This window comes from Colobus angolensis, unplaced genomic scaffold (genome assembly GCF_000951035.1).
Source record: "Colobus angolensis palliatus isolate OR3802 unplaced genomic scaffold, Cang.pa_1.0 Scaffold437, whole genome shotgun sequence".
Taxonomy (NCBI): domain Eukaryota; kingdom Metazoa; phylum Chordata; class Mammalia; order Primates; family Cercopithecidae; genus Colobus; species Colobus angolensis.
Genome location: NW_012117788.1, coordinates 715,485 through 726,614, shown reverse-complemented (window position 1 = coordinate 726,614; position 11,130 = coordinate 715,485). Strand labels below are relative to the sequence as shown.

Sequence of the window (11,130 nt, the reverse complement as noted above, 5' to 3'; positions counted from 1 at the left end):
GGACAGCGCTCAGCAGCCGCGCCGCAGCCCGCGCCCGAGCTGCCGTCGCTTCAGCACCACGGACAGCTCCTGGAGCAGCCCCAGCGGGGCCCTGGCAGCAGGGCTCACACACCTCAGTCGCCCCACAAGCATCTGGGGACACAGGGGGCCGTGACTGACAAGGAGAAGGAGCGTCCCCCGAGTTGCTGCGCTGCTGCCGGAGCCCTCCTTCAGCACAAATCCCCCTCCGCCCTCGGCAAGGGCGTCCTGAGCAGGAGACCTGAGTGAGCGGGGAGAGGAGATGGGCTCTGTTGTGGTGGGAGCAAGGGAAGCAAGTGGGTGTGCGGGAGAGACGCGGACGTTGGGTGCGTAGGAGTCTAAAGGACCGGAGTGATGTGGCCTGAAGGGGCCAGGAGTGTGTAAAGGAGATTTTGGGTAAATGAGGGAACGATATCCGTGCTTGAGAAGGTTTTCGGGAATGTTGGAGCAAAAAGGAGTAACCAGACAATTAGTAGGGGCAAAGGAGGAAGGAGGTGGGTGTTAAGCGATTGGTGATAATGGGAACTGAGAGCATTTAAAGGGGGTTAGGCTGGGATGAAGTTCGAGTGAAGATTAAACTGTAGAAAAGAGAACCATTGAAGGAATCTTTTTAAGTGAGAAAAAATTTGGAAGGAAGTTTGGGTAGTAAAAGTATTTGAATGGAGACTGAGATGCGAGAAAAGCTGAAGACTTGGAAAGAGGCATGTGAAAAGCTTTGAAAAGACTGGGGCCCAGGAAGAGTAGGACCAGGGTAGAGGGGAATTCAGGAGGCCAGGGACAAACCTGAAAAGCAGGAGTGATGTGGGAAACCAGGGAGCTGCAGGCAGAGGAGAGAAAATGTGGAAGAGAAATGTGGCTCTTTACCTGGTGAAGTGGGAGTCACAGCTAGCAGTGGCTCATTTGGGGAAGCTTTCTCTTCTCTGACCTGAGTGGGCACCCTTGTTCTGAATTCCCGCAGAGCCGAAGGGGTGTAAGGGAATATTCCATCAAACCAGTGCAGGACTCAGGCATGGTTTGAGGGCTCAGTCTGGCTACAGCTTTTTCTTCCAACTCAAGGAGGGTTTTTCATACGAGGTGTTTGGCCATTGTTGAAAGGGAACATTGACATGAGGGACAGTTGGCAGATGGAGTTGGTATTCAGATGTCATGCCCATTTAAATCTCCCTGCTAAGGCCAGCAACTGCAAACCTTATTTTCCCTGGTTATCTGGTGATCACTGAAATACTGTCTTGGGTCCTGAGAGAAATGTTAAGCTCTCAGTTCCTAGGACTTCAAGCTCCTTTCTTCACTCACGAGGTCCATGAAATAGGAATATGGGAAGAAGATATGAAAGTGTCTGAGATGTTTCCTCCTCTGTACTGGAAAGGCTGTGGCCATGTCAGCTTCTTTTCTCTGATTAGACAAGTGACGGAGAACTAAATAAAGAACAGTTCAAGGGAAAATATACCTGGTCAGCACCCGACCTTGACGATGGTGATGCTAAAAGGAATGCGGAGGGGGAAAGTAGAGCTGAGAATCTCATCTTCATCCAGTCGCATTAAGTCTGGGAGATGCTTGTGAATATTTGCTGTAATCCTTCAAAACTCATTTTCTCTTCCCATCTGTGGTAGAGTTAGAGAAGTTGGGTTAGGCCAGGGTAGCTCACAGAGTATGTTGATCAAAACCACGGGATCTAGGAGGTGAACGTCTAACATGATCTGGCTTGGCAGACTTAAAACATTTGATTCAAGTCCCAAGAAGACACAGTCTTCTGCCACAACTCCTTCAAAACCCCTTTGTACTTCCCTCAGTTTCACATTTTGATTTTTATGTTTCCTCATCTGGCATAAAAAGCAGAAAGTCAGTTTTCCCTCAATGCCCAAGGCTCAGCAAAAGGCAACATTGTTCCAAGATACTAATTGGTCTTCTCCCCCACATGAGGGGATGAATTTTTCCCAGTCCCCTTCCCTGAGGGCAACCACGGCTACCTGGTCATTATGATTTCCCTCCTCATGACTTTTTGTGTCTCCTTTCTCTCCCACCGCATCTCCACTTTCTTTGCATCTCTTCAGGGCACTGTGTGGCCAAGAAGAGTTGAGGAAAGATTATTTTTCTTGGACAAAGACATTGCCATGGCCTTCAGATGGCCTATGGAACCCAAACCCTTTCATTCAGTTGGCCCTGCTAGGAATCCTGGGGTTTAGGAATCATCTGGGCTCCTGTCCCAGCCCCACATGTCAATTCTGGAGAGGAATTGTGACATCCTCATCTTTCCTTCTCACCTGTCCTGCTTTTGCTTCCCAAAGGAGCAGAACAAAAATAAGAAATAATTAGCATGGTGGGGCAGAGTGGAAGTTTATTGGAATCCTTCACTTAGAAATTTGCCCCAGGCACTTAACAGTAACACCTTACTTTCTCCAGATCCTCCAGCTTTTTCTCCTGCTCCCCAAGCCTGCACACCCAGAAACACAAAGACCACAGATGTGCCTGCCTCCCCTCCTCCCTGTAGCTCTCTTTCCTTGAATGTGAAAACATGGTAATCTTGGCTGGTTGAATATCTTCTGGACCACTCATTTCTTTCCCCACAGTGGCCCAACTTCAACCCAAATTTCCCCACAGAGCCTCAGGAAGGAATCACCATTGCTAATGACATGTTTGGTTCTACCCTGCTTTCTGCCCATGGCCTGTTTTGTATGTTTGTTCTCCTCTGCCCATAGTTGTCCATGATGAGGGACAAGATGGAGCCAGCAGGCAGAGAGAGATCTCCATGGATAGGGAGAGGTCAGGAGGAGGAGAGCAGAGCCAGCAGCCCCCTCCCTGGTATTGCTCCTGGGGAGCTCCCTGCAGAACTGGTTCTCTACTGGGAGTGCTGACGCGGGAGGAAGAGATGGCACAGTGGGTCTTCCGAACATGGGTTTCCTGTGAATCTTCCCTCATTCCTCCTCTGGCCTCATTTCAGTGAGAACGCGGCCCCAGTGAGGTGGCTGAAGAGTGGGTGAGGGTTTCCAGGGCCAGGCACTCTGATAGATGCATTACATCCTCACACAGTTTGACTTTTATCCCCAGAGCTCCTCTTCCTACCCAATTCCAGGAGAGGCAGAAGCCATAGAGAACTGGGATTGGAAAATAATGAAGCATTTAATTGCCATCTTATCTGCATTAATACATAATCTGGCCTCTCTCCCTCCTTCAGCTGAGGGAGACACAAAGGTAGTCATCTTGGAGGTCAGTCCAAAAAGGCAGCAATGTGTGGGTGAGTGAATGCAGAGATATTATGGAAGGAAAACATTTGAAGGGTTAAAATTCTTTCTCTGCATGCTTCTTGATTCTTGCTAAGCTTTGACCCCCACTGCTTTTGCCTCTTAATGAAAGCAGCAAATATAGCTTGCTCCTCTTTATTTTTTCAATCAAGGCTCACGACATCTACAGAATTTATTATTATCCCTTTCCTGGTTGGTGCCAGAACCTCAACTTGACTTGACAAATCCTCTTGCCATGGAAGCACATGAACTTACCTGAAGCTGCTGGCTTCAGTGGCTTCTGAGCACATTTGCCCACCTACCAGTCATGCATTTACTGTCCATGGATGACAGGGCTTGTCCATGTCTCCAAGGCCACAGGCAGAATTGCTGGAGGATAAATTCTTGCATCCCAATTCAAATTCAGCTCCTACTCCAAATCCCCAACTCAATGTGACTAGGAAGTCTGAAGGGCTCCACAACTCCTGTCTTCTCTCTGTTACATTGCTTCTTCCTTTCACATCCCTCCTCTCCCTCACTACTTTCCTCCCTTTTTCTTTCCTTCTCTTCTCCCCTTCTACCTCTCCCTCAAACACTTTCTCTCTCCCATCTTCTCTTCCTTCTATCCTTCTTCCACTTAAGCTACACAGGGAAATCTCTTTTCTCTCTACCCTCATCCTTTAAGCATGAAATCAATCTTGAGTATCTTTTGAGCTCCCTGTTCTCATACTGACTGGAGGCTGGGATGGCTTGAAGAGTTCTGGATGTGTTTCTAGCCTGATTTGTCTAAGATGCTGATGGGAACTGGGGTCTCTGCTCCTATTGAGTCAGAGTTGCTTGAAGATGATCACTCATGACTGACCCATCCTGGAAGCTATTAAGAAAGTGTGAAGGTCTATCAGTCAACTATATGTATCAAGTGTCCAGTCTATTCAAAACCCTGCACTCAGTGTTGTGGAAAGATTGGAAAGAAGCAAATGGTCCTGGCTCAAAATAAATGAGAACGTATCTAGAAACGTCTAAACAAGTGTAAGCATATTGCAGCTGCCTAGAGCAATCCTCTATCAGAACAGCACAAGGTAAAAAAGGTGAGTATACAAATCATGTTAAGAGCCAAAGAGCAGGTTTTCTTCATTGAAGTCAAAGGTTTATGTCAGAATAGTAAGAGGCAAGGATAGCTGGAAAGGAAACAGAAGCAAAAAATTCAATCCATGAAGTACCTATTTTGCATGTCCATTTCATTCCAGCCTCTAATGCTACAGCTCCCCACTCATCCTAAGCCCCTCCCCAAAGGGCTAAACCCTGCCACTAGGTGAGGACAGTCTAAACACACAGGGACTTGTCTACCTTGTGCCCAGAAAGCCTGGTTGCTGAGGAGGCATCGTATGGCCCATGCTCATCAATCTGCCTGTCCTCTTGTTCTTCCCCTATCCCCAGCAGGGAGAGAGTTTCTAGTCTAAGAAATGGGGCCAGGATGAAGGCTCACCGGGAGGAGGGAGTGTGCATCTTTTTGTTTATATCTAGAAGCTGGCATAGAGTGGCCACTTGCAAAGATTTGCTGCCCTTTGCCTCTCTGAGGGCCTAGGTCACTGCTCTTCCCTTCTTTTCATCCAAAAATAATGCATTTAAGAGAACCAAGTCATCCCCTGGTCTCTGGGAAACCCTAATTGTCTCACTCCTCCTTACCAGCCTCCATGCCGTGTTCCACACCAGCTCCCTCTTCCTTCACTCCCCATCTCTCCCCAGACCCACAGAGCAAATGCCATAGGGCCTCACAAAGGCATCCTGGCACATTTTCCCACTGGTCCAAAACCAAGCAAGAGAAACAACAGTTGGTCCTGCTGATTCAGCAAATCTCTGTGCAGCCTGCGTTTCAAAGGTCACTTATGAGAAAAGACAGCCAGGGTCAGGGCTGGATGGAGAGGGAATGGAAGGGAGGGTAACATTGAAAAAGAGGGAAGGGCTGGGACAAACATTGGGGCTAGCAATCTGGAAAGAGACTCAACTCCTGAATTTTCATCCCATATAAAGATTTTTAGACAAGCTGCCTTGTTGGAAAGGCTGAACAGTTTGTTTTCACTGGAGCCTAAGCATGTCTCAGTGGCCCTGGGCACAGGGCAACAGCAGCTTAGTAAGGAGTTCTTAGTAAGAGGCCCTGAGGACACACTCACTGCACCTAGCAGACTCTCCAATGTGAGGCCATCTGGCAGGGTTTCCAAGGCCTGGGTCACTGCAGCAACTTCCTCCTCTGCTTCTGGAAAAGCACAAAGTGCAGGTTCCCACAAAGGCTCCAAAGCGTTGCTTATTTCCATGGAAGAAAGGGGTGGTCATCTTTATTTCAGTCAATGAGGGCATTAACAAAAAGAAAGGGAATCAGGGCTGGGTGTGGTGGCTCACGTCTGTAATCCCAGCACTTGGGGAGGCCGAGGCAGGTGGATCACGAGTTTGGGAGATGGAGACCATACCGGCTAACACAGTGAAACCCCGTCTCAACTAAAAAAAAAAAAGTTAGCTGTGCATGGTGATGGGCACCTGTAGTCCCAGCTACTCGGGAGGCTGAGGCAGGAGAATGGTGTGATCCCAGGAGACAGAGCTTGCAGTGAGCCGAGATCGTGCCGCTGCACTCCAGCCTGGGCAACAGAGTGGAACTCCATCTAAAAAAAAGAAAAAAAAAAAAGAAAAGAAAAAAGAAAGGGAATCAGGAGTAAGGCAAGGGCAAAGCTAAATCTTTCAGGCGGAAAGGAATTTCAGGTAACCACCGGATCACATGGGTTCAAGATCTAGGTTGTTGAGAACATGGGCTTCGGTCAGGCACAACTGGGGAGAAATCTTGGTACCTCCACAGCTGTGAGACCTCGCCTTCACTGTTTGCTTTCTTTTAGCCTCTGTTTTTCCACTTACAAAATGAGGAAAATATCCACCTTAAAGACTTGTTGTAAAGTTTTTTAAATTACGTATCATTTATTTAGTACTGTTTGGGGCACATAGTAAGTGCTCATTTATTTAGTACTGTTTGGGGCACATAGTAAGTGCTCAATAAGTGCGTTCTCATTTATTTAGTACTGTTTGGGGCACATAGTAAGTGCTCATAGTAAGTGCAGTGTTTCTACAGATAAAGAAACCAAGATGGGCAGATCAGTTGAGGTCAGGAGTTTGAGACCAGCCTGGCCAACATGGTGAAACCCTGTCTCTACTAAAAATACAAAATTAGCCAGGGATGGTCGCCCATAGTAGTCCCAGCTACTGGGGAGGCTGAGGCAGGAGAATCACTTGAATCCAGGAGGCTGAAGTTGGCAGTGAGCTGAGATTGTGCCATTGCACTCCAATCTGGGTGACAGAGTGAGACTCCATCCTCCCAAAAAAAGGAAAAGAAGAAGAAAAAGAAACCAGGGCCCCAGAAAGACAAGAGGTTCACCCATTGGCAGATGACAGTGACAGACCAGAATGCAGGATCAGGGTTTCTTCTATACTGCCAGGCCACCTTTCTACATGTGCTCTTTTCTCATTTACACTCTAACTCTGGCCCATGTGCACTCAAGCCATTCCAGACACAGGAATGATGAGCTTACCTTGAAAAGCAACCAGCAGCACAAATCCATCATCCCTCTGTGATTTGTAATGCTGCCTCACAACTTCCTAGCTGGCAAAGGCTTCTTTAAGCCCAACTAAAACCTCTTCTGTTGCATTTTAAGATCATTTGCACTTCTCTTAAGTGTATCAAAGAGATCTGAGTTATCACCCGATGCCCCATGGTGAGAGCAATCACCCCTATTTCCTAATTAGGAAAATTACAGTCTCATCTAGGAGAAGGTACACCGACTCACCAACGACAAAAGTGGAGAGTGAGGGAAATGGCGTCTGAACCCAGGAAGTGCTTCCCACTTCTTCAGAATGGAGGCTGAATCAATTTCTCCAAGTTCCTCCTTCCTAGGGATGGAAGGTAGACCTGTACCTTTTCAGGACTATGAGGTCAGAAAGCTGAAAAGAACAGCAGGGAGGGACTAAGAAGCCCGATGGGTGTTTGTGGGTTTTCTTCTCTTAAAGACCTTTCTTACATGAGATATCTTCCAGGAAAATGAAAACAAATGAAAAAGAAAAGACGGTGGCCTTCTAAAATTCTCTCTCAGGGTGTTTGTGACTATGAGGCTACCTACCATAGGCAGAGACTGCTGATGTGTGTGTGTGCTGGGGTGGGGGTGGAGGACAGACTATTTCGTTGTTGCTCTTTGGTTGGAATAAGGGATCTGGGAGGGTTATGTAACTCTTCAAGACGTGTGTGTGCTGAGCAGCACCTTTTCTCCCTGGCAGGTGGGCTGCTATGGACAGAGGTCATGTGGGCAGCCTGTCCAAGTCCCTGCCCAGAGAAGGGCCCCATGCTCTGTGCTGGCATCAGACCATTCCCTCTAAGCCACAGCTTCAGGGGCTAGAGGCTTTTAGGAGCTGGGCCAGGGTCTCCTAGCCCCTTTGGGGAGTTAACCAAATATCAGAGCTAGAAGGATTCTTCAAGGTAACCTGTTCAAACTCTCATTTGGCAAATGAGAAAACTAAGGCCTGAGAAGGAAGTGACTGTTGCTTCCAAACTAGTTAGTGGCAGAACTAGGTTTAGAGCTCAGATTCTCTTAACTCTTCATCCACTGCTCTCAACATTATGTGATGATGGACCAAAAGAGCCAGTCAGGGCTGCTTCACGGGTGTGCAAGGCCAAACTTACAGCTAGTCCCGTAACCCCAGGGAGGTCCCTCGGCCTTCCAGAATATCTCAACTATGCTAATAATTCCACAGCCAGAGATGACTTTGGGCACTTCAAGGTTATCCTCCTTGTTTAAATGCAAATTTTCCTAGGAAGGGGGAAAGATCAACACATGTAGCCTTATCAGTCTTTCAGACTTGAGTGGAAAGAGTTTATATGAGCAATTTCCCAGAGCAGGGTTTGCTAAGAGGGGAGGGTACTGTGGTAGCACTGGTTAACTAAGGGCCAGGGAAGGAGGCTGCTAAGGAGCTGAAGGGCTCATGAGGGAGGCAGTTCAGAGTCTAAATGTATTTTTAGCTCAACTGAATTTTGCAGAGAATTGGAATTGCCTTGTTTGGCCCTGATAAGGAAAGGGGAGGGACACAGGGCACTTCCACTGACTTGTCATGGAATAGTAAGTCTTTGGGCTGTGGAAGGGATACTTTCCCAGTGAACTTCATGTGTGGAAGTCATAAAGCAAGAAGTTAAAGAGCATGATGATGTGTGATAAACTTGTTTGCTCCTTTCTAGGATCTTAAAATAATTTTTTGGATGGTGAAATGTCACATGACTCTGTTGGGGTTTGCTATGGGGCAGGAAGATGTGGGAAGAGCTGGCAGGCAGCAGAGGTTGGTGTCGCACGAGCCTGAAGGGGATAGGAGATGAGAGTCAAACTCAACACCTAGAAGGTGCATGATAAATACTGGTTGAATAAATAAACTCTCCATCTGTAGGGCCCAGGCAGGCTCATAGATTGTTGAGTGGAGGTGGGTTGTGGTATCGGGGCTGAGGAAGAGTTGGGCAGAAGGGAGGACCCCTGCGCTTGGGTCCAACAGCACAGCTGCTGTCCTGCAGCTGAGCCCATGTGGAAAGCGGGACTCAGAGGCTCAGCTCTTCAGGCTGGTTGGGGTGTGAGAGGGATGACAGGTGAGGGCAGTACTGCCCCTGGCAATAAACAGAACTGACCCCAATCCTAGCTATGAGCAAGGAGAGCCCTCTCCTCCCTCTGACCCCAGCCTCTGACCAGTCTGTCAGCCCAGGAAGCTGCATTAAGAACGTAACTCTGCAGAGAGAGTTTCATCACACATGCATGTGCACACACACAAGCACGGCCCTGTCAACAGGTGGAGTGAGAAATGGGCAACTGGCCTACGAAGGCAGGAGGGAAAGGAGGCTTGCATTGTGGCCGTATCTCTGGGGGAAAAGAGCGAGAAGAGCTGGATTCTGGGATCATGCACCAGCAGCACCCAGGTGCCAGGCCCCTTACTCCTATTTCTCAACCAGGCAGGATCAGCTCTGTTCAGGGAAGTGTCAATACTGTGACAAGAGGGTGAGCAGGTGGTGTGGAGGCGTTTGTGGACCTGAGTGGGCACGACTCTGCATGGACAACTGTGTGTTACTGACTTGGGCTGGGAGAGCTGGAGGACAACCTACACTATACTAAAGATGCACTGCCTTCACAGCAAAGAGCAGCCTAGCTTTATCTCAGTATCTCCCAGTGAACCCTGGTCTGGTCACACCATCAGCACTCCCGGTTCCTTTTCCTTTCTCTGCGTGAAGTGTTTCATCTCCATTGGCTAGCCAGGTCCTCCTGGGTCTTCCCCTCTGTAAAATGAGGCAAATCTACCATGTCTCCATGCCCACTCTGTCTGGAGCATGCAGACCAGGCCCCCGAGGACTGAGCTCCTGGGAAGAAGGCTGTGTGGAAGGCGACAGGTACAGGGGCCGTGTCACTGGAATTCTATGGAGGTATAGTGTTTGGAAGCTCAGGTACAGGGCAGTGAGACACACAGAAAGCTGTCATGTGATTTTCCCTGCAGGATATCTCTGCCTAGCTGAGGCCAGGGCCTGGCGCCAATGATCTCTCAGGACTTTGGATGCATCAGGTCAAACCAGCCAACCACTTGCCTCCAATCAGGAATGCACTCACTCCCCATGGCAGGCAGAGAGACAAGGGAGTTCCACAATTTCTTCCTTGATGAATGATTCCTGTCTACCGCAATTTTCATTCAATGCATCAAATCAACCAATGATTATTTTAAAACAGCAGCAACAAAAACTCTGCAAAGCGGGTGGGAATTTCCTGTTTGGGTCTAGCCTCTGTGCTTCCTGTGCATAGCCTGGTCTTTACCCTGGATGCTTCCAAATGGGCATCATCTGGCATCTCTGACATTCTTGATGCTACTTAACGCATGATAAGAACCCATCAGAGAAGGCCAAAGGGATTTCCAGAGACAGGTAGAGGCACTGCGCTGGGCAGCACCAGGGAGGAATATTATCTTTTCAAGCAGCTGGACTCTGACCCAGAAGCCAGAACTCCTGAGTACTGAGGTCAGCACCTTTTTCACACACCCCCAACTATAAGCTTGAGGCAAACCCCTCCCCTTCTCTGGACCTCGATTTCCCCTCCTGCTCAATGGGGACACTCTTGGTCCTCCCTCTTCCCCCTTTTACCAGGTCGCCAAGTCTGGCAAAGCAGAGCTAGCTGTCTGGGGGCTAGGGCAGCAGGAAGGACGGAGCTTAGATATGAAAAAAGGCTAGAAGCCTTTTTGACGAGAGGCTCAGCTCTTCAGGCTGGTTGGGGTGTGAGAGGGATGACAGGTGAGGGCAGTACTGCCCCTGGCAATAAACAGAACCGACCCCAATCCTAGCTATGAGCAAGGAGAGCCCTCTCCTCCCTCTGACCCCAGCCTCTGACCAGTCTGTCAGCCCAGGAAGCCGCATTAAGAACGTAACTCTGCAGAGAGAGCCACAGAAAGAGCGCTCCAGCTGGCTCAGGATAGGGGGCTCTCTCCCTTTCAAGAACAAAAGATGGCAGACGCCCGGGGGCCCTGGGGCAGAATGAGGTAAATTCTGCAAGGACTTCCACATCTAAGACCCTAGAAATCTCCAAGCGGCCTCTTCCGACCATGCATGGGTAAAACCCGGGAGCAGCAGGAGGGGAGGGCTCCGGTGCAGCCGGCCTCCCTGGGGTGTCCCTCAGTCCCTCCGCCCCCGACCTTGGCCGGGCCAGCCTGGGGAAAGCCTTTCCTCTGTGCGCGCTCCCAGGGCTCCTCCGTGGGGGACGCAACATGGAGTCCGGCTCTCGGCTGCGTGGGCGGGCTGGCTAGCAGCAGGCAGACGAGAAGGAATCTCCCGGCCCACGCGCCCCCTCCCAGCGTCCAG

At 49.3% G+C, this 11,130-nt stretch overlaps 1 protein-coding gene across 1 annotated transcript in view; it reads left to right on the top strand.

Moving 5' to 3' along the window:
* Window positions 1-6: 6 nt before the first annotated feature.
* The window catches only part of IQSEC3 (IQ motif and Sec7 domain 3), a 100,719-nt gene continuing 89,595 nt past the window's right edge, over window positions 7-11,130 (top strand). Inside the window, exon 1 of the mRNA XM_011957132.1 lies at window positions 7-263. The gene's annotated coding sequence lies outside the window, so the exon portion shown is untranslated. The remainder of the gene's footprint in view (window positions 264-11,130) is intronic.